Below are 23,245 nucleotides of genomic sequence, written 5' to 3'. Positions count from 1 at the left end.
ACAGTGGCTCATGCCTGTAATCCTAGTATTTTGGGAGGCTGAGGAGGGCAGATCACCTGAGGCCAGGAGTTCGAGACCAGCCTGATCAACATGGTGAACCCCTGTCTCTACTAAAAATACAAAAATTAGCCAGGTGTGGTGGCACGTGCCTGTAATCCCAGCTACTCAGAAGGCTGAGGCAGGAAATCACCGAAACCTGGGAGGTGGAGGCTGAAGTGACTCCAGCCTGGGTGACAGAGTAAGACTCTGTCTCACAAAAAAAAGGAAACTAAAATTGGATGGTGGTGATAGTTGTACAACTCAGTAAATATGTTAAAACCACTGAATTATATACTTTAAAGGAGTAAATTTTATCATTTGTGAGTAATATTTCAATAAAGCTGCAACTAAAAATTAAAGGCCTGGCTGGTCACAGTGGCTCATGCCTGTAATCAACACTTTGGGAGGCTGAGGCGGGTAGATCACTGGAGGTCAGGAATTTGAGACCACCCTGGCCAACATGGTGAATCCCTGTCTCTGCTAAAAATACAAAAATTAGTTGAGTGTGGTGGCGCACGCCTGTAGTCTCAGCTACTCAGGAGGCTGAGGCAGGAGAATCTCTCAAACCCAGGACACGAAGGTTGCAGGGAGCCGAGATTGTGCCAATGCACTCCAGCTTGGGCGACAGAGCGAGACTCCATCTAAAGAAAAAAAATTAAAAAAAAAAGGCCTGTGGCATGGTGGCTTACGCCTGTAATCCCAATGCTTTGGGAGGCCAAGGCAGGTGGATTGTTTGAGCTCAGGAGTTCAAGATCAGCCTGGGTAACATGTTGGGAAAAGCAGCAAAGGGGAAAGGATGTACAGAGTGCCTACATAAATTGGTTATGAGTAACACATAAACAAGGAACAACAAACTGTGGAAGGCCACAGGAGGCCTCTGAGGAGGAAGGCCTCTCCATGCCTCATGTTCCAGTGCAGGGTGACCTCGGCTCTGTTACCTTAGGATGACACACCAGTTCCGGCTCACTGATTCACTCCACCCCTACTCTGTAGATCAAAGTGATTGTAATCAATAAATAATGTGGATGATCAGAGGTTGGGGCATTCACTGTCTCCAGTAATGAGTGATGGCTCCCTGGTCACACTTTCTCTCTTAATCTGTCTTTTTCTCATTCCTTTGTCACCACCAAACTTGGGGTACCCACAGGTGTGATGTGGGGCTGGTTCCCTACAGTAACATTCTGAGACTCTGTCTCTATAAAACATTTTAAAAATAGCTGGGAATGGTGGCACTTGCTTGTGGTCCCAGCTACTTTAGGGTCTGAGGCACCGAGGCAGAAGGATCACTTGAGCCAGGGAGGTCCAGGTTTCAGTGCACCATGATTGTGCCACTGCGTTCCAGTCTGGGCAACACAGTGAGACCATGTCTCAAAAAAAAAATTAATAAATAAAATAAATATATATATATATATATATATATATATATATAAATTAGGTTTGAGAGTAATAGAAAAAAGTCCCATTTGAGTACCCTGAGAGAAAAAATAAGTTATCAACTGTGTTTTGTAAATTTAAAGATACAGGATAATTTCAACAAACTTTTCAAGAATATTAAAGATATTTTCCACATTGGCATTCACCTTAAGTAAAATCTAGCTGAATTGCAAATGATCGAGTTTTAATTGTTAGTGTCTATAAAATCATAGAAAACAAAAATACCAGCTGTTTCAGCTGGCCTTACTTTTCTGTCATCATTTGGAAGGCATGGGGATTTCAGAGGAGAGGAGAAATGGGAGGAAATGACGGACTATAGTGAGTCGAAGTTTTATTAACAAAGAATGAATTAACGTTGCCCAAGGTGGCCTACAGAGTTTCTATTGCTTATCTTCTTCTTTCTAAGTTCAAATCTGAAGCTATAAAACAAACAAACACAGAATATGCATAAATCAATTTCAAAGGACAATGTAGAAGTAGGGGCCATAAAGTTTAAGAAAGTAGAGGCCATGAAGTCTAATAAACAATGTATGGAATGATAAACTAAAGACCACATGGACAGAAGCCATTTCAAATTTAAATAGCAATTTATACTTCCTAGAATCAATCTAAAATCAAGACTATATTAACAGTCATACACTTTCTAACTTGAAAATATGGCACAAGTATTGAAGTTTTCTACGCCTTCTTAAAGGTGTTTAAATGTGATTGGCACTATGTAGATATGCAAATTTAGCCTTTTCTTCTCTTAAATTACTAGAGTGAATTATCTGAAATTTCTTATGCTTAACATGTGGTTGATTTACCATCAAATTTGATTAGCTTTTGACTTCTGGCCTGGTTATTAGATGGAGGATTTATCATGGAAGATAACAAGAATACCAAGTTTTTTGAGTCTTTGTTGGGAAAACTTCCATATACATGTTCTATAGTTATTTTCTGGTAAATATGCTATATAGCTGAGAACTCTTACTAAGTCTTACAGGTGTTACCCATATTAAGGAAGACAAAAAACTTAATGAATTTCAAATTCATCTAAGAAATGGCCTAAGTAAATTCAGTCCTCTCTATGTGACAGAATTTATTAGCCTCTTTGAATGAAAACTTAATGGAAGCTTACGTTGTCTTCTGGGTTGACTGCAATGTATTAAAAATACTGTTTTCCAATAATGTCCAATATTACATTTTTGGAAAAGTAATTGTATGTTTTATGCACCAGTGGTTGGAACACAAATGAGAACTTGCTGCTATTACTCATGTAATGTTGATTTCTAAAGATAGAAGGACCTATAACTCTATAAATAACTGTAGATGAAGACTAAACAAGCCACTTATAACAATGGACTCTGCTCGGGAGAAAGTTGACAAGTCTCATAGCCCTAACTTGAAAGTTAAATCATCTTCAATAAGAAAAAAACAAAACTTGGAAAATTTTAAAATAAATGGAAATTAAAACACTCTTGAACCACCATTGTGTCAAAGAAGAAATCAAAAGGAAAATTAGCAAAAACTTCCAAACTGGGGCAGGGCACAATGGCTTACACCTGTAATCCCAGGACTTTGGGAGGCCAAGGTGGGCAGATTACTTGAGACCAGGAGTTCGAGACTAGCCTGGCCAACAAACTGAAACCCTGTCTCTAAATCAAAGAAAGAAAGACAGAAAGAAAGAGAGAGAGAGAAGAGAAAAAAGGAAAGAATATACTTCAAACAAACAAAAACAAATATAACCCATCAAAACCTATGAAATGCAGCAAAATCAGTAGTAAGAGGGAAGTTTATAGTAATTAATCACTACAATAAAAAAATCTCAAATTAACAACTTTACTTTATATGTCAAAGAACTAGAAAAACAATGAACTAAGCCCAAAGTTAGGAAAAGGAAGAAATAACAAAAATTAGAGAAGATAAATGAAATAAACAGTAGAAAAAAATTAACAAAATTGCTTTTTTTAAAAAAAAGATAAAATTGTCAAACTCTTAGCTAGACTTACAGAGACAGAGAGAGACCCCAAATAAATAAAATCAGATATGAAAGAGGAGAAACTACAACTGACGATACAGAAATAAAAAGGATCATAAGAGACAGTTATAAACAATTACATACCAACAAATTTGAAAACCTAGAAGAAATTGATAAATTCCTAGAAACACCCAATCTACTAAAACTGAACCATGAAAAAACAGAAAACTTGAACAGATAATAACAAATTAGGAGTCTGGGGCCAGGCGTGGTGGCTCACGCCTGTAATCCTAACACTTAGCGAGGTGGAGGCAGGAGGATCAATTGAGCTCAGGAGTTCGAGACCAGCCTGGGCAATATGGCGAAAGTTGGTCTCAACAAAAAATACAAAAATTAGCTAGCTGTGGTGCTATGCACTTGGAGTTCCAGCTACTCAGGAGGCTGAGGTGGAAAAATCCTTTGAGCTTGGGAGGTGGAGGTTGCAGTGAGCTGAGATCATGCCATTGCATTCCAGCCTGGCAGCTAGAGTGAAACCATGTCTCTAAAACAAAACAAAACAAATTAGGAGACTGAATCATAAATCAAAAACCCTCCCAACAAAGAAATGCCCAGGACCTGATGCCTTCGCTGATGAATTCTATCAAATATGTAAGGAAGAATTAATACCAACCTTTCTTAAACTTGTACAAAACATTGAAGGATGGAAAACAATTTCAAACTAATTTTATGAGGCCAGGACTACCCTGATACAAATATCAGGTAAAGACACTAATAAAAGAATAAAACTACAGGCCAATGACCCTGATGAAAACAGATGCAAAAATTCTGAACAAAATACTAGCAAATCAAATTAAAGAGCACATTAAAAGGATACATCACAATCAAGTGGGATTTATTCCTGGGATACAAGGATAATTCAATATACATGAAGCAATCCATGTGTTACATCACACTAACAAAATGAGGGATAAAAATCACATGATCATCTCAATAGATTCAGAAAAAGCATTTGACAAAACTGAACACCCTTTAATGATAAAAACTCTCAAGAAAGTAGGTATAGAAAGAACTTAATGAAAGCCATATATGACAAACCCATATCTCTATGATAGAAATTAGATAGGGATGTACCTTCTCACCACTTCTTTTCAACATAATACTGGAAATGTTAGAGCAATTTGCCAAGAAAAAAGTTTAAAAGGCATTTAAATTGGAAAGGCAAAAGTAAAATTATCTGTTTGAAAATAAGATTATATGTAGAAAATTCTAAAAACTCCACAAAAAAACTTAAAAAAAAATTTCAGTAACATCACAGTATGCAAAATCAACATAGAAAAATCAGTTGTGTTTCTACACACTAGCAATAAACTATCTATCTGAAAAGGAAGTTAAGAAGACAATTTTATTTACGGTTGCATAAAAAGGAATAAAATTCTTGGAAATGAACATAACCAAAGAGGTGAAACACTTATACACTGAAAATTACAAAACCTTGATAAAAGAAATTAAGGAAGATAAAAATAAATGGAAAGATATATTGTGTTCATGGATTAGAAGACTTAACATTATTAAAATAGCTACACTGTCCCAAACAATCTACAGATTGTTATTCTAATCCAAATCCCCAAAGTATGTTTTACAGAAATAAAAAACAGAATCCTAAAGAGATTCACATGCAACCACAAAATAACAATAGCCAAAGCAATCTTGAGAAGGAAGAACATAGTTGGAGGTATCACATTTCCTGGTTTCAAAATAGATTACAAAACCAAGGTAATTAAAACAGTATGGCATAGGCATAAAGACACATATAGACCAATAAATATAATAGAAAGCCCAGAATGAAATTCACACATATATGCTCAACTTCGAGCCTTTGACAAAGGCTCAAATAATACACAACAGGGAAAAGATAGTCTCTTCAGCAAATGGTGTTGGGGAAAAGTGTATATCCACATGCAAAAGAATGAAATTAAACCCTTATCTTATGCCATACACAAGAATAAACTCAAAATGGAATAAAGACTTAAATGTCAGTCCAGAAGCTGCAGAACTTCTAGAAGAAAACAGAGGAAAAGACTCTTGACACCTCTCTTGGCACTGATTTCATGGATATGACACAAAAAGCACAAGGAACAAAAGCCATAATAGGTAAGTGGAATTACATCAAACTAAACAGCTTGTGCACAGCAAAGGAAACAATCAATAGAATGAAAAGGCAACTTACATAATGGGTAAAATTATTTGTAATCTATGTATCTGATGAGGATTTAATGTCCAAAATATTTAGGAACTCCTACAACTCAATAGCAAAAAGAAATTAACCCAATTTAAAAACAGGCAACAAAACTTGAATAGGCATTTTTCCAAAAGAGATATACAAGTGGCCAAAAAATCTATGAAAATATATTCACCATTGCTAACCATCAGGAAAATGCAAATCAAAATAACTATGATGTATCATCTCACACTGGTTAGAATGGCTACTATAAAAATAAAAAGGTAAGTTTACTGAGGATGTGGAGAAATTGTAACCCTTCTACACTGTTGTTTAGAATGTAAAATGGTACAACTACTATGGAAAACAGTATGTAAGTTCCCCAAAAACATAAAACTAGAACTACCATATAATCCAGCAATTTTACTTTGGTAAACGTATCCAAAGGAATTGAAATAGGTGTGTCAAAGAGATAGCTGCATTCCCATGTTCACTGTAGTACTATTCACAATAGCCAAGTAATGGAAACAACCCAAATGTCCATAGATAGATGAATAGATAAAATATTCATACATTGAAGTATTACTCTGCCTTCAAAAAAAAGAAGGAAATCCTGCCATTTGTGACAAGGATGAACCTGAAGGACATTACAGTGTGTAAAATAATTCAATAATAGAAGAACAAAGACTGCATAATTTCACTTCCATGATATATCTAAAATAGTCAAACTCATAGAAACAGAGACAAGAACAAGGGAAAGCAGGGAGTTGTTTAATGTGGTATAAAGTTTCTGTATGCAAGATGAATTAGTTCTAGAGATCTGCTGTACAGCAGAGTGTGTACAGTCAACAGCACTGCATTATACGCTTAAACTTTCTTAAGAAGGTAGATCTCATTTTAAGTGTTCTTACCATACACACACACACACACACACGAAAATCAAACAAAGGGAAACAAGGGAATTGTTGGAGGTGATAGGTATGTCTACTACCTTGATTGCGATGATGGTTTCACAGGTGTATGGAGATGTCCAAGTTGATCAGCTTCTATACATTAAATATATGCAGGTTAATGTATATCTATTATAACTCAATAAAGTTCTTTTTTAAATAATAAAATGTCATAAAACTTTTATTAAATGATAAGAGGACTCTAGTAAATATATTTTATTACTAAGAATTGTTGCACTTATGAAATATTTCACAATCCAATTCTTAGTTTAGCAAGAAACATTACAAAGCCAGGAAAGCTAAGGTCTACACTAGCAGTCATCAGTACAACTGTCACAGAAAATAAGGAAAAGTTATTCGATATTGTAGTATTCTTCATTTTAATAACTTAAAATTCATGGTTCTTCACAAAGGTAATGGATTGCATTTCGTCTATAATAGGGCTTGGTCTACTTTGATTTGCATTTTAATCTGGTATCTGGTCAAATTGTGTCTCTGTAGTCATTTTTTGTACCACATGGTGTATATTTTAGCTTTCTTAGACAAGCAGAGTTTAGATTGCAGCACAGAATTCAAGCACTTAAAAAATCTTAAGGATAGAGATGATTGAATGTGGCACACTATCTGCAAAAACATAGATGTGACTTTTTCAGACAAAATGTCTCTTTAATAAATCCAATGTTGTACTTTAAGCCTCTTTCCTGTTCTAAACGCAGCCAACAGATGAACCAACATATTCAAGATCAAAACCATTGGTTAATTTGTGTACCCATTTGGGATTTGGTCGCTAAATCACCTGGTGTTAACTTCTTCCTAGAGCAAAGCTTTCTTAATTAAATTTATTGATTAGCTTTGTGAAAGATTATATACCTATGATTGGTTCTTCTACAAGTTTCCAAACCATATGCACCTATATATACTTTTTGAACTTTCAAATTTAAAAGACCTCTAGCCGTGGTTACACTGTGAAGTTATAAAAATTACAGATTACACAGCATGTAACTGAATGCTTAGTTCAGAAGCATGTTCTAACTTAGATCATTAATTCTTCCATTCTTCTGGAAGAGAGTGAGGGAAACTATACTCATTCTAGTTTTACTATATTAATACAGTTAATAGCCAGATTAGTGACATGTGCTTCCATGAAAATACTCTTTTTCTTGCTTTAATTTTTGAAATATTGCCTTAAATATCATCTTTCTTGTGCACAAACTTCCAGGCAAACTTATATTTTGAGTTTCCACTAGAGCAGATATGCAAGAGGATAGAACAAATAGACAAAAACTCTCACCCACTCCAGGGTAAATTGTCACTGTCAAGATTAACGTAAGCAAGACTTTTTTGTTGTGGTTGTTCCTCCAGAGGGTTTTAACATCACGTGCTTTGACTTGATTCAACAAAATATTAGGATCATAAAGTGTTAATCACCAGACACAATTCTCAATGACCATACACTTTTTCCAAAATCAAAACAATGTGGTATAGATTCTGAAGGCAGTTTCAAAAGAGATGTTAAGAAATATTTTGACAAATCATAACGTCACTGAAATAAATGTCTAGTCTTTGAAAAGTAAACCACTTTTAGATATATATGCTTTACTGTAATGTTTTGAATATCATATTACTTGATATCACAAACTTTAAAAAAATTAGAAACTCTCAAAATATCAGGACTACTGATATAGCCTAACCATTTTACTTTGTACAAATCAGATGATAGTAATACTGCTCGCACTGTGTCGCTTGGCTTGAAAGAATATGATAGGTACTTCTCTACATTTTTCATTTATTTCTTTGTATATTTGGAACTTCAGCCAAGTTATATTGATGATAAGATGTTTCTGAAGTCATAATGAAATAAAAAATGCATAGACAAATTAACAATGATAAACTATCTAGTCCCTAATTTATCAGTGCTTTTCTTGATTATTGAGTGTAACACTCTAAAGGATAAAGACATATTTTTGTATCTTATCTTGGTAGATGAAGAATGCTGGTCAAATTGGAAGGCCAGCAAAGTTGAGTTCTCTGGCAAATCTTGCCTCACAGCTTTGCTCTTTCACCAAGTAAACATTCATTACTCTCCACTACAAGGTCACCTATTAAAAGTTTACTATCATTTTCCTAGTAATGACTACAAGATGCATAAACAGTAAAAATAATCTCGATTCAAAAATCACAAGGCCAGAAAATACACTTTTACTCAGGCAATTCTACTTCAGGGTTGCCTTAGATGACAACAGGCATCTATTCATTACTATATTGACTTTTGCTTCAAATTAAGCTCCATCTGGAGAGAATGAAATATTTCTATACTTGTCTATACATAAAATGTGTACACACACACACACACGGTAAGAAAATGTTTGTTTACCACGTTATTTTTCTTTAGTTTTTGATGACAGGAAATTGGCTAACATTTGTTTTTAAAGCATCATCTTAAATGAACTTTTGTTATTTCAGCCTTTTAAATGTGTAGAGACTTGGCCCTTCAAATTTGTTGGTGAGGAAAAAGGAAAATTGTTAAGCCAAGAAGCATACTGAATACGTATCACTCTTGTATCATCTTAATGTCAAAAAATTGTAAGTCTAATCACTGTAAGCCAGGGACCATCTGTAGTATTCTAGACTTACAAAGAATGATAGTATCCTAACATGATAATAAGCTTCCCAGAGATTACTTTCCACTGAAGTCAGTAGCTATCAAGTGCAACAGGCTCAACAAAAGTTTCTTGTGACTTGCCAGGAGGCTGCTTCTTTCCTATGACAAAGCTGAATCTATGGCCAGTCTGCAGTACATAACTTCTTTTGTCTTTTTTCTAAGAAAATTCAATATTCTTTTTATGTTATAAAATCAGACTAAGACAACATTTATTCATGCTACAAGATTTCGGATTGGAAAGAGCTTTAAATGTCATTCATTAACCACGTGTTTTCCTTTTTCCTCACACATAGTTCTCCTTTGTATCATCCCCACTAAGAGATTAACTTCTATAGCATTTAACATCTCAATATTGGAGAACTCATTACCTCCTGAAACAGCTTATGCCATCTTTGGTCAGTTCTGAGTGCTATAAAATCCTCCTCTAGAACCAGAAACTGTGGATTCCACCATTAAATTCAGTTTTTTTCTTTTTGGAGTTTAACGTTTATAGTCTCATTCAGTTCACAAATATTTATTGAATGCTTAGTTTGTGTCAGACACTGTGCTAGACACTGAGGTAAGACATAGAAATAAGATATGAATAACAAACTTGGGAAATAAATTAAGTCCACTGTCCTTAAGAAAATCCCTTGAATGTTTGAAGTCTGCTAGCATGTATCACAAGAGTCGTGTCTTCCAGAGGATACAAACCCGTCTAAGATGATTCCAGCACTCTACTGACCTAAACATTCTTGTGAATGAACTCCAGCATTCTGATAAATGAATTCAAATCTTCATTCTTAAAGTTTGTGACTGGAAATACCAAATAGAGCCCAAATGCATTTTGATTCTTTTTATGAAAGTTGCAAAAGCTCAATACAAAATTATGTTTCTCAGGAACCAGATCACACTGAAGTTTTGTTGATCTTGATGCAAACTAAAATCACTAAGTATTTTTTCACCAAATGTTCCCAGCTTCAGTGACCTAAATTTGTGCAGAAAAGTTTGGGACTCAAATTAAGCACCTCACATTTATTACTATTAAGTTTCATCTTGGTCAGTTCAAACTGTCATGATCTTTTTGCATGAAGGGCCAATTTGGTAAAAATAGCTTTTATATTTGTATTCGGGTCATTGGGAAATTCAGGTTTTAGAAATCTGGCCCTTCTTGACCATTCATCTTAACCTCTTTTGTAACAACAATAGTAGTTATTATTGTTGCTTATTTTTTTTGTGCAAAGTATTAGGACAGTTGTGGGAAAAAAAAGAGAAGCTTATGGTTAAATGCTTGCTCTGAGATCCTTATAATTTGGTTGAGGAAATAGTTCTTACAAAAAGAAAAGAAGGAATTAAGTAGCAATGCACGATGGGGTATCTCATTTGAAATATTGTAATGATATTGATTTATAGACGAGAGAAACCAGGCCCATTACTTTATAGATAATTCTGAAACAACGAAATGTTTGGTTGCATGGTTATAGCCCTAATTACTACAGGGATAGGAAGTAGAAATAATAATGGTCTGAAGGAGTCAGAATAAGATATATAGGTAGCAAGACTACTGGGCTTCAGGGACCAGTAGTCTTGAGCTAGGAATGAACAAGAAATCACTGCTGTCCAGGACTTTTAATCTCAGTTTAATTTAAGCAAAAAGTCCTAATTGCCATCTTTGTAATCCTAAACTGGAAAAATGAAATGCATGCCCCTAATACAAAATATATTCATCATAACACTAATGTGCTCCAAGACAACATATATTTTACCATACAGAACTGATGTCAAAGTAGCTCCTAGCTCTTTCTCCTCCTTTTTGAGGTTATGAGATTCCATCCCCAGTCCCTATTCAAACTTGCATACATGTTGTTATTATTTTCAAACATATACTCGATTACTAAAAACCACACAAAATATATATTTGATTACTAGAATATCAGATAAAATTAATTAAATAAGATTTTTTTCATAAAAGAAATAAGCACAGATTTTTAATTGTGATATACCTTTTTTCCCCCTTAGAAGTGGCAGAAATATGTGATTGGGACTTCCAACTCCCCCCGAAAAGGCTTCCAGTATTTTTCTCTTTCCTTCAATGACAGTGTCAGAGAACCAGTGTTGATTGTTGTTTTCCTCTAAAACAGAGGATCTTTCCAAACAGAAGTTGCACTTACAGAAAGACTGACATGATCAGAGACTGCCCCCTGCCTTCCTACACAGAACAGTTTTGCTGCATAATTTTTATTAAAAACAATCCTACCAACTTTAAAAAGACTTTGGGTATAATAAGCTATCTATGTCTAAGATCTTTTTCTCAGTCTATGACCATGTTTGAGGAACAGTAAGGGAAAAGTCTGTTGTGTTAGATGCCATAAAAGTTTATTTCTAGGCATAGCATGCCTGGATGATGGACATTATGAATCAGATGCCGGGTTTTTACGATTAAGTAGTAGTAATAGCAAATGCTGAAAATATAATTTGATACGATTGTATTACTACCAAAAACATATCTGGCTATATAATTTGCTTTAAAACTGGAAAAATATGAGTAGAAGGATTATCAGAATTCCTTGCATTTATGTCCTGTGATAAACAAGAAAAAAATATCCCCCGGTAGAAATCTTGTGTAGCTTCTTTTGATCTATGAAAATACCTGCCTTCGAGAATTTTGCTAGAATCTGGTTACTCATTCTTTAAACCTGTCTATCATCCTTTAGGTGTGTTAAAATAGGGCTCTGTGGTCAAGATGGGAAATAATAATGAGTAGAGAAGTAAACTTTCTAGTCAGTTACAATTACTTATTTTTTTTTAAAGTTCCCGAAGTTTCAAATGATGTGGAACTTTTTCCCTACGTAGTAACAATCTTCTTTAATTCTTTCCTGAATTTCTAAATCAGTAGTTTTGGAAACATATGTATTTGTAGTAGGAGGAAAACCCTCTGGTTCGAAAGTTGTAAAAACAGGTCCCCATCCTTAGAAACCTGAGAATATTTGGAAACCGTGTTCCGGAGGGCATTGGGGATTTTTATCAAACCCGAGGAATTCACTGTAAATAACTCCTCTTTCCAGGGACAATTTCCAAACACCTGAGGAAGGGAAGGGAAAGTAGTGAAAACGCTGGGCTGACTCCCCCAGCCTCGTTAGGCAGGAGTTCCAGAAAACCTCTCTGGCAAGTACAGAGGGACAGAAAGCGCCAGCATGTGCTTGTTTTGAGTTTGCTTCCCCAGTCTTAAAGTGCGCCCAGAATTCCTTCTCACGCTATATTCTCCGATCTGGTGTTGCCAGAATCTCCAAATTCTGTCGGACCTTGCCTTGCTTGGCCAAGCCGCAGCCTAGAGAACCTGTAGAGGCAGTACGCGCCGCAAATGCCAAGAAAGCGGAGCCTTCGGTCCCGGCCGAACCCGGTACCCGGAGCTTCGCCGCGCACCGCTTCGGCTCAAGTCTTACAGACTCTGGGCAGCTCCGCGAGCGCCGCTCAAAGGCGAACTTGCCTTCCTGTTTCTACCCGAACTCCGAAGCCCAGACAAGCTTCAGCAAGCCGCGTGGCTAGCTAACTTTCTCGCTGCTGCTCCGGGAACCTTCCCAACCACCAAGTGGGCTTCACCCCTGGTCTCTCTCGGCACTTTTGCCTTTCACGAGGAGAAGGAGAGAACAGACTTAAGAGCAATATATATATATGATAAAAACTATTGTTACCATTATCCTCATCCTCATAATTGCTATTATCATGGTCCCTTTCTCCAAGCCGGTTCCCCCGGCAGCTGGGGAGCGAGAACAGTTTTTGGAGGATGCTATCTTGCACTCTTTGCTCGGCAGATTTTGCCTTAGCAAACATATCACAGGGATTTATATTTACATTTTTTGAAGTAATAGAAATGTCTCAGCCTCCGACAAAATAAATACAAGTCCCGCCAAGAAAGGCAAGACTGAGCACTCCACATTCATAGAGAAAGGGGACACTTGGGGAGTTTTTAAAGATGAGTGTTTAATTATTTATAAAGAAGACATACGTTTTCTCTTCGATATTTATAAATTACTGTTCGCTACCAAAGCATTTCTAAAGATGAGAGCATTGTGCAGTCGGTGGACTTGGCAGCGCTGTAGCTGCCACCTGTGCGGCATCATATAGTAGCATTCAACAGATGCTTCAAGAAAACTGCGATGAGTTTTTGCTTTTCGAAACAGAACTTGGGTGTGGACAATATGTTCAATGCCAAATTAAATTTCAGAGGCTGAATTCAGTGGCGATGGAGGGAATCAGAGGATTCCCAAAATGCCCCTTTTGGAATAGACCGGACAGTTCCTTTCACAAATCTGGAAACGGAGGCACAGAGAGAAAAAGGCATCCAGAATAAGGAAGGGGGCCTGACCCTTATTAGTGCTCCTACCTACTTCTCCATACCTAACTTTTGGAGCTATTGAGACAAACTTCGGCCTTCAGAAGGGCCGGCCGCTCCCACCCATTTTACGTTCTGCGGGATTCGGACCTCCAAGCCTCTGTAAGGCTTCCGTGTAGCCTCATCTATACAATCGCTGCGCTGCCGTCCGGTCCTAAACAACCAAACTGGAGTCTCTACCTTTTGCTTCGGTCCAGCTACCTCCGACTGGCGAGGAGCCAATCTCTACTTTTCTACACCCTGGTACCCGGCCGCGAAACCTCGGCCGTCACCCGGGACCACCATCCCCGCTCTCCCCTTCGTTCCCTCTTAGGAGAGATCTGCTTCTGTCCCCACTCTCAGTGGGATCATCTCCATTACTAAGCTTGGTTTTGGTGCCTCTGAGGCGTCTTGGCCAAGGCAGCCCCGTTCACCCTTCTGCTCTGCCGCCAGGACACCGCAGGCACCTGCCCGGCGGCGCCTGGGAGCCTGTGAAAAAGAGCTTTGCCTGCCCGGCTGCACTCGGCATCCCAGCAATTGCCAAAAGAGAGCCTTTGTGGCTCACCTCTTGCTACCTTAACCTTGCATTGACAGCCCCCCTCCTCCCTTGCCCCGCAACTGCTGGGCAACAGACTGACTGTAGGCCCAAGTCCCTGTGCCAGAGAGATAGGTTCAGCCCCTTGGAAACCGTTAGAGTTGCCCTCAAGGTGTCTTTCTAAAGAGGCCTGTGGGGTCTAGAAAGGAACTAAACCGTGCCTTCCTGGGGCTCGAAGACCAAGATCTTTCCTTTCACCTTTGGGTTTAGAAGAAAGATGGGGAGGCTAGGATGGGGAAGTGGGCCTTATAGCAGGGTTGTGGCCTTTGTGCACTCACCAAATGTTTGACCCTGTGAGTGTCTCAGTTGCTACTATTGGAGAAATGGGCAAGAGTCGGAACAGAGACCCCTGAAGAGAGTTTCAAAGCTTGGTGAAATTTGCAAGACTTGGAAATACTGTTTGTTGAAATGAAATGTACTGGGGTGTGTGTTTGTGTGTGTGTGTGTGTGTGTGTGTGTGTGTGTGTTTGGGGAGGGGTATGCTGTGAATCTTTGAGGGTACCTAAGCTCTCCCTCCATCCGGTGCCATGGCTGAACCTTGTTCCCCCCACTCTCCAGGCCTAGTGAATTAAGTTAATCATCACCCCCACCCCCACCTCCACCACTGGGTCTCACGCCCTCTGCCAGCAGGCTCCAGATGCACTAACAGTCCGGTCCAAACAGGCCCGGGGGCAACATAATGCTGATCGCTGATTGGCTACTTTTGGCTCCACCCCTCATCCCGCGTTTGGCTCAAGAGCGCGGTGCAGATTCACCCGCGCTAGGCAGGCGGTCTGGTGCTCGCTGAGGACGCTTCCTTCCTCAGATGCACCAATCTTTCCGATTCTGCCTGTGGAGCGGCTGAATTGCTAGCCTTGGTTGCTCCATTGGCCTGCCTTTCCCCTTACCTGCCGATTGCTTATGAACTTTTCTTCTCTCTGTCTGTACTTCGTTGTCGTCGGAGTCGTCGAGATCGTCGTGGCGCTCGTGTGATGGCCTTCGTCCGTTTAGAGTAGTGTAGTTAGTTAGGGGCCAACGAAGAAGAAAGAAGAAGCGATTAGTGCAGAGATGCTGGAGGTGGTCAGTTACTAAGCTAGAGTAAGATAGCGGAGCGAGAAAAGCCAAACCTAGCCGGGGGGGCGCACGGTCGCCCAAAGGAGGTCGACTTGCCGGCGCTCCCCATCGCGCCGAGCTCCCTCCGTTCCTCTCCCTCCGCCAAGTCGCGAGGTTGCGGCGCGCAGCGCAGCGCAGCGCACCGACTGCCGCGGGCTCCGCTGGGCGATTGCAGCCGAGTCCGTTTCTCGTCTAGCTGCCGCCGCGGCGACCGCTGTCTCATCTTCCTCCCGGACGCTAGTGGTAAGTTGGAGCCCCGGGCGGCGTTGCTAGCCGAGACCCTAACGATTTAGGCGGGGGATGGGGTGAGGAGCGGGGATAGGTCCCAGATGGCTGCAGCCTGCAGGACCGCACTGGCCCTGGTGGAGGTTGGGGGGAGGGACTCTGAACGCGCAAATCGCGTGGAGACTTGAGTCTCTGGAAGAAGAGGGGCGCTTAGGTTCCACGGAAGGAGCACTGAAGTCTTGAAGGGGATTGGGAGCGGGGGCTCGAGATGAAGGCGCTGGGCGGAGGCGGGGGTCTAGAGAACCTGGCGCGTGGGAAGCCGAGACAGAAACGGAAGGCGGGGGTGGGGTGACAAGAAGTGAGGAGGGGGAGGAGAGAAAGGAGGGAAACTGAACGCAATGTCGCTGAGTAGAGGGTCGGGCTGCGGAAGGTGCAACTGAGTTGGAGGACCGACTACAATGTTAAGAAATTCGACTGCAGGGAAGTGGGAGGGGGCGCAAGGTTTGGGACAGTGCGGACAGAGGGGGAACCAAGGATCCTTTATTATGTTCTCATTGAAAACAGACCCTAATTTTTCGGAGGGTCTCAGAGAACATCCGAAACTCTGGGGAGATACACACTGCGGATCTGAGTCTTGGTCTAATAACAGCTGTTAGCTGAATTTGAACAGCGCTGCTGATGGTCACCTAAGCTTAAGAGGAGACGATAAGGGCATCCAGTCAACATTTTATTATTATTATTATTAACGTATCTAAGTCATTTGGTTACAGTTTTATATTTTGAAAAGGATTGCGGAAAAGTCTGCCGCGCTGCCTCATATTCCTGTCCCTTTACTCAGTTTTACCTGACAAGCATTCTTTACAGCGTACCTCGGAATTGCTAAACATGAGAACAGGTTGCCGTTCCTGATGTCACATAAAGTTCGTCATTGCAAAACGTGTCTGTGTGTCTGTTTCTTTTCTGCACCATGCCCTTTGCCTTTTGCTTCCTGTTGGGTAGTATGTGACCTAAGGTGACAGACACTTGCATTGTGTTTGAGAACCTTGTATTTTAAGCGACAGCGTTCCCCGACTCAAAATTCAGATAGGGACATTCGGCAGTTAAAAGATATCTAATTTTGTCGGGAATCACTGCTAGTACCGCGCAGCTTCTTCATTAATATTTACCAGTACATGTCCCATCCAAGGAAGCTCCTGACTGCTGAGCCACTAAGTGCATATGCCCCTTACCACATACCTTTTAGGCAGGCTAACCAAGGGACGCTCATATACAGTTGAGCTAAGATGATTGGGGGGTGGGTGTGGGGAGAGAAAATGTTGCGCAGTGAGTAACCTCTGAGCTCCCCAGATTGCAGACAATTGCGACCTCACACACACAGTAATGATAAAAGACATCTGGGTTCTACAGTTTAATTTTTTCATGAAGAAGTTTACATATATATCAGCCATTCTGACAATCAAAATATAAGTGCAATAGAAACAAGGTGTTACTGTGTAGTTGGCTACATATGTGTAGACAAATCACAAAGGCCAACTGACATGTCCCACAGAAAATGATATATACCGCGATCATTGCATCTCTTCTGCACTACTTAAGTCGTACTGAATATTGTCTTTTCTGAAGAGTATTATTTCCTTAGCACCTGGTTGTTTTGGAATAATCTACAATCACCCTCCACCCATTCCACCCCACAGGTGGGGGGAAATAAATAATTTTGTCCGTATTTTTGGGAGGTAGTTTATACAATATTTAATTATAGTTTTCGTTCCCTAATAAATTCTTCTGATCCTCCTGGGGAGGGAAGAAAGTATTTGTTTCATAAACATGATTTCTTTCCTAATAGCATCTATCATCTACAACAACAAGCCCAACGCAAGTCCTGAAATTCTGAAGGTGGATAAGGTTTGTGATTGCAATGTCAAGGTAGGATTTGGGGTGCTTTAGCAACAATAACAGTGTTTTTCTATCTGCATTATATAGAGAGGGTTATTAACCCTTTCTTTGCTTTCTTGAGGGGTTTATCTCCATCTAGAGGTGGCATGGATGACAGTGATGACTTTTTCAGATAATGTAACAGGTTTTTGTGCAATATGAATTCATTGGAAGCGAGGTGAGAACTGATATTTCTGAGAACCTCCTGGATGCCATACGTGGATCCAGGACTATTACATATGTATATTACGTCATATAGTCTTCATAGCAAGTCTATGAATGATGAAGATATTATTATCCTCCATTTTTTTGGTGTCATTAGATTTTTCCCCTCAATTTCTCAAGGTATTCTCAAAAATTAATTTAAGGCAAGATAATAAGGAATATTTATTTATGTTTCCAAGGCTACTTGGGAAGAGCATATTTATTTCTGTAGCAATAAAAGTAAAATTTAAAAGCCTAGCATTCTAATGGATTAGCCCAACATTATAATTGAGTAAACCTCAATAATTTTACTGTTTCATGTATTTCCTTTAAGGAAACATTATCCCTCTCCAGCTAAGGGAAACACAAAAATTAAAACAAAATTTGGAGGAGAGATTATCAGTAACCAACTTTAAATATCCTCAGCTGTTCTTATTAAATTGTTCAAGGTTTGAGATTGAAGGAGGCTGCACTTTGCTGAGCCCACTGGAAGATAATTAATTCCCACGTTCTAATGGCTCCTGAAGCTCCAGACTATTTGGCCAGTATTATTAAAAAGCATCTTACCACCTCACCTTCATAGCAATGAAATACCTCACAAAAGGACGATGTATATGCACTGAAATTATTTTAGTAAAGCATCTGATATGGCTTAGTGTTGTCTAGTGGAAGAACTGATAAATCATGTCACTCTAGCTGCCTGAGTAGCCATAAGCAAACTAGGAAAACTTCATCATAAATTAAAGTTAATAATATATTATTGTAATGTTTTATGTCAATATCACATATAACCCCACCTGATTGTTGTGAAACAGATGGGTATTAAGCACTTTGAAAACTTTAAAGTATTTCACTAAGCAACATTTATTATTTATTTGTTAGCATTCTAGGCTACCTATGTTATTTTATCTACGTATTGTACTGTTGAACCTCAAAAAGAAATCACCAATCAACAGCCTAATATGTGTTCAAGTCATGGATTTCTTCAACACTACCATTCTTCAAGACATTTTAAGAAGGCTTTTTCATATACTGAGAACATTGGGGCAAAACAGTCTAGTCATCTCCATTCTAGACAAATAACATCGAATCCAACCAAGTGGTTAAGTTGCATCATCATTTGGCAAGTCACTAGCAGATTTAATACTAATGCTCACCTACAACAACTCTTTGCGAATCACTTCTGACATTTTAATGCTCAAATGACATAGTGAAAGCAGGATTTCAAATAAGATGTACATAAGATGGAATTTTAATTCTGTTTTTGTCTCCTTCTACCTGGCATCTCTACTTCAACCTTGATATTCATTCCTCCTCTTAGCTGTGGCTAAGACTGTGCCATCTGCTGTTTCCTAAAATACTTGCTTATCACAGCATTGTTCATATAGCTGGTATTTGATACAGTCAACCTTGTTAATTATAGTTAACCTTATTCATAGATGACCACTTACATGGTCTAATTTGAGAGGCACTAGAAAGGAATTCTCTAAATGCCTGGTCCCTAAACTGTAGGCTTCATGGTTTTCCATATAACTTGAAATTCTACATTCAGGAATTTTCCTCTTTAATCTTAGTCATTGTCTCCTTTAAATACAAGTACACCCTTTGGCAACATATTATTATTATTATTACTTATTAAGAACTATGCATAAATTTTTTGAAAGCTATTAGAAAGCTTTAGTATTGCATTGTCCAGTGCAACAGCCACCAGTCATATATGGGTATTTAAATTCAAAGTTGAATTAGCATTAATGGCAGGGTGTGGGGGTGAGCTCAATGTAAAAATATAAAGTGAAAACTGAACACCACTGAAACCAAAGACAATGTCAACTAATGTCTACACAAGGGTAGCAATGAATGAATTGGCTAAGGTTTCCTTTATTTTTTCATAAAACATAATACATTTTTTAAAGTCATCAGTAAATGCCTCTGAATAAATGTCACAGTTCTCAAATCTTTTGCAAGTGTATTTTAAACATATGTATCTCTCATTTTATCTCAGGAGTCAAGATTCACTGAATACTCTTCAAGTATAGCTTCCTGTAATCAAAGTAGTAAGACTTGGCCAAGTTAGCAAGTCTTCATAAGACAGGTATAAAAGGTGGTAACAATGGCCAGTATTTATTGACATTTACCATGCACTACACGGTTCTAAGAGGTTTACAGGTATATACTCATATAAGCTTCATGACTACCCCATGAGAAGGTACTACTACTACCCAGTTTGCAGTTAGGGAAACTGAGGCATACAAAGAAGTTAATCTGCTCAAACCGAATGAACAAAACCAAGCTTGAAACCAGGTAGTTTTATTCGAGAGGCCGTGCTGTTAAACAACAAACTATTGTCTCTGTTTAGAAATTGGCTAATTTTTCTTTCATGCTGTAACAACTAGTCTTTGAACAGAACAAATCTGCATGTGGATGTGAGGATATTAATGGACAATGTCCATTAGTCCTCGATATGCAGCTTGGCAAGGCAATGAGATAGACATGCAACATTTCATGTGGAGATTCAGCTACCAATAAAGAAGTAAAGCAAATGAGAAAGTGCTGTTAATGCTGAGAGACTGAGGGACAAGAAGCTGAGTGAAGCTCAGGGGAGTTACAGAGATAATACTAAGACAGAAATGAAGTCAGGGAAATAATGCTATTGTATGTAGAGATGACTGGACAGGCAGATGTTACTACTGTGAGTTGGACTCACAGGTTTCTACTACACGTAACACCACAACAAAGGCCATTCATATTTGGTCTTTTACATAAGACTGCCTACTTGAAATTCAAGCAGTAAAATAGAAGCCCTGGAGGTCTAAGACTGAGTGTTAGAAGGATCATTAAAAATCATTTATCTCTTTCTGTGCTGATAGCACTCCCACAAACATGGTGAACACTCCTAAAACTCACAAGACTTTCTTTAAAAAGTGTGGCTAGCACCAACCCCACAAAGTGAAAAAGTACAAGAGGGGCAAAGATTCCCTGTATGCCCAGGGAAAGCAGTGTTATGACAGGAAGCACAGTGAATATGGTGGGTAAACTAACCAGATTTTTCGGATAAAGGCTAAAACTACAAAGAAGATTGTGCTAAGGCTTTAGTGTGCTGAGCCCAGCTGTAGATCTAAAAGAATGCTGCTATTAAAAGATGCAAGCCTTTTGAACTGGGAATAGATAAGACAAGAAAGATCTATGTGATCCAGTTCTAAGTGTCATCTTTTGTTTTATTATAAATACAATAAAATCTTGAATTTGTGTTAAAAGAATTATCATGTATCAGAAGGTTTCAAGTGTTGTCTTATCCCATTTGCCATGTATTTCCTTTTCATACTAGATTCAGGAAAAGCAATTTGATAACTATGACTTGGAAAATAAGTGCTATTAAAAGGAAGTGCCAGGTTTTTTTAGTTTACTGATCTGAGCCCAGGCAGAAAAATCATATCAGAGTACAATACTTAAATTAAACTTATTTCAGGGTAGAAAGACCATACTTGGGAAAATTGTAACTGTGCTTACAGTCTTTTTTAAAGTAGATTTTTAAAAATCCAAAACCAAACCAATTACTTCCATTTGTTACTTCCGTTTTAAAATGGTAAAAAAAGAAAAAGAACAAGATCTGTAATTCGAAATTGCTTGAAAGATTGGAGAAGTTCAATACTGTTGTATATAGCTTACTGTTCCAAACATATCTATATTCTATCTGATCTTCAAGGTCTGTTTCAAGCCCCACCTCTTGCATGAAGCTTTTGTTGACTAGCCCACATATATAATAAATGCCTTGCCCATAGTAGGTAATGAATTAACATATCTTGATTGGTTATATTGCCACTTTTAGGAACCTATGTTCCAATAGTAAAAGTAAAGGTGAAAGAAGGTGAAGAAAGAGCTAAAATAGAATTTTTAGCACATCTGCACAATAATGTTCAAGAATTCAAGGCATCTAACAGAATAGCAGTTTTCCCTGAAATTATTTTAGGTAATTTCTCTGAACATATTTTAGGGCAATAAAAATATTATAATTCTTCTTAAATTAGTTTAGCTAAAGCTTGGCCCTAACACACAGTTTTATTTTCCATTTCACAGTGAAATACATCATTATATATACATATATGAGAGAGAGACCATTTCATTGACAACATGCATCATTATAGAATTCTCTTTTTATTAGCAAACTGAGTTCTGTACTCATTTTGTGGTATGGGTTGATGGCTCAGAAAGAAGCATAAGTTTTCTTTTTAAAATAACAATTCCTGAGAGGGGGAGGGGAAGAAAAATAAAACAATTCCTAAATGCCTTTGTAGCAAATAAACTTGTAAAAAACAACTTTATTTTCTCACTTTTTATAATGTTAAAGGAAATCAGACATTAGTATTAATGAATTGTTTTGAGTGATCACATCATGAGTCTATTAGTTTTGTTTTTAATCTTACATTAAACAGTTAATTTAATGCTTTGTGGCTTGTAAGCAGATTGCTCTAGAATTTTTAGTTAGTCAATGACTCCCAGAGGTCTAATAGGCCCATATCTTTATTTTAAAATGTAATGTTAGTCTAAAATAGATTCAGAAAGATGTTGATTACTTCATTCTTGAAGGAAGTAAAACAAGGAAGATCTGGTATCTCTCCAACAAATATTTTTTGAACCCACATTTTGAAAAAGCAGAAATGAGCTGATTTCTCAATAGATTTATTTATTTAGTCATTTCATCATGCCTCTGTATCTATTTTTAAAATCACTATGTAAATGGAAAAGAACTTGTATGGTAGAATTATAAGCCCAAATGACTCTTCATTGATACAATGACTTGCTTTCCAAAATGCTATTTAAATTAGCAAGGGCAGATTCTTTAGTTTGGAATATTATTACCCACTTCTCATTGAATAACTGTCTGTGTCAAGTTTCCCTGCTTCTATTGCCAAACCACAGCCAATTTCCTAAATTTCATGTAAGTATACCTATAAAATTCACTGCCCATATTTATCTTCCAAATTAGTGAAATGTAAGATGAAAATGAATAAAGAAAAGCCTGTAAGAATTATGGAATTTCAGCAATAGCTTAATTGAAATTCAGCAAGGAATTTCAGTTGAGGGCTTAATGTACATTTAACACTGTTGGATGCTAGTGAGGTAATAAACATCTTCCACAATACTTCCCTAAAGAAACAAATAAGTACTGTTAGACAGTAAAGGCAATCCAATGTAATAATACAGTTTTGCAATTTATGGTACAGGCAACATTGATTTCTCTTTCCTACTCTCTCACTCAGGATGAATGAAGAAAAAGTGGTCCAGTTATTTGCTTAACTTGGGCCCCAGTTTCCACAACTCCAAAATGAGAGCCTTATGCTAGATAATCTTTTTGTAAGGATCCCTCAAACTAACCTCTCAGTTATAAACAGATACAGAATACAGAAACCACTGAGGTTAAATGACTTACTTCCCTAAGGTTACAAATATAGAGTCACGAATTGTGTAATATATAGAAAATGGGGAAGAGAATATGGAGAAAACTCCCACAAGTAAAATAAAACTTTATTTTATTTATTTCACCACCACTTTAATGGTGAAAACCACAATTACTTTTGCACCAAC

General features: G+C 38.0%; 1 protein-coding gene across 2 annotated transcripts in view; it reads left to right on the top strand.

Moving 5' to 3' along the window:
- The first annotated feature begins 15,443 nt into the window (after nt 1–15,443).
- Nucleotides 15,444–23,245, top strand: part of HTR2C (5-hydroxytryptamine receptor 2C) — a 282,832-nt gene continuing 275,030 nt past the window's right edge. For both annotated transcript variants that reach the window (XM_032250774.1, XM_032250775.1), the window contains exon 1: nt 15,444–15,544. The gene's annotated coding sequence lies outside the window, so the exon portion shown is untranslated. The remainder of the gene's footprint in view (nt 15,545–23,245) is intronic.

Source organism: Sapajus apella, unplaced genomic scaffold, assembly GCF_009761245.1.
Source record: "Sapajus apella isolate SASKATOON/1434 unplaced genomic scaffold, GSC_monkey_1.0 scaffold73, whole genome shotgun sequence".
NCBI lineage: Eukaryota > Metazoa > Chordata > Mammalia > Primates > Cebidae > Sapajus > Sapajus apella.
This window is presented reverse-complemented; position numbering and strand designations above follow the sequence as displayed.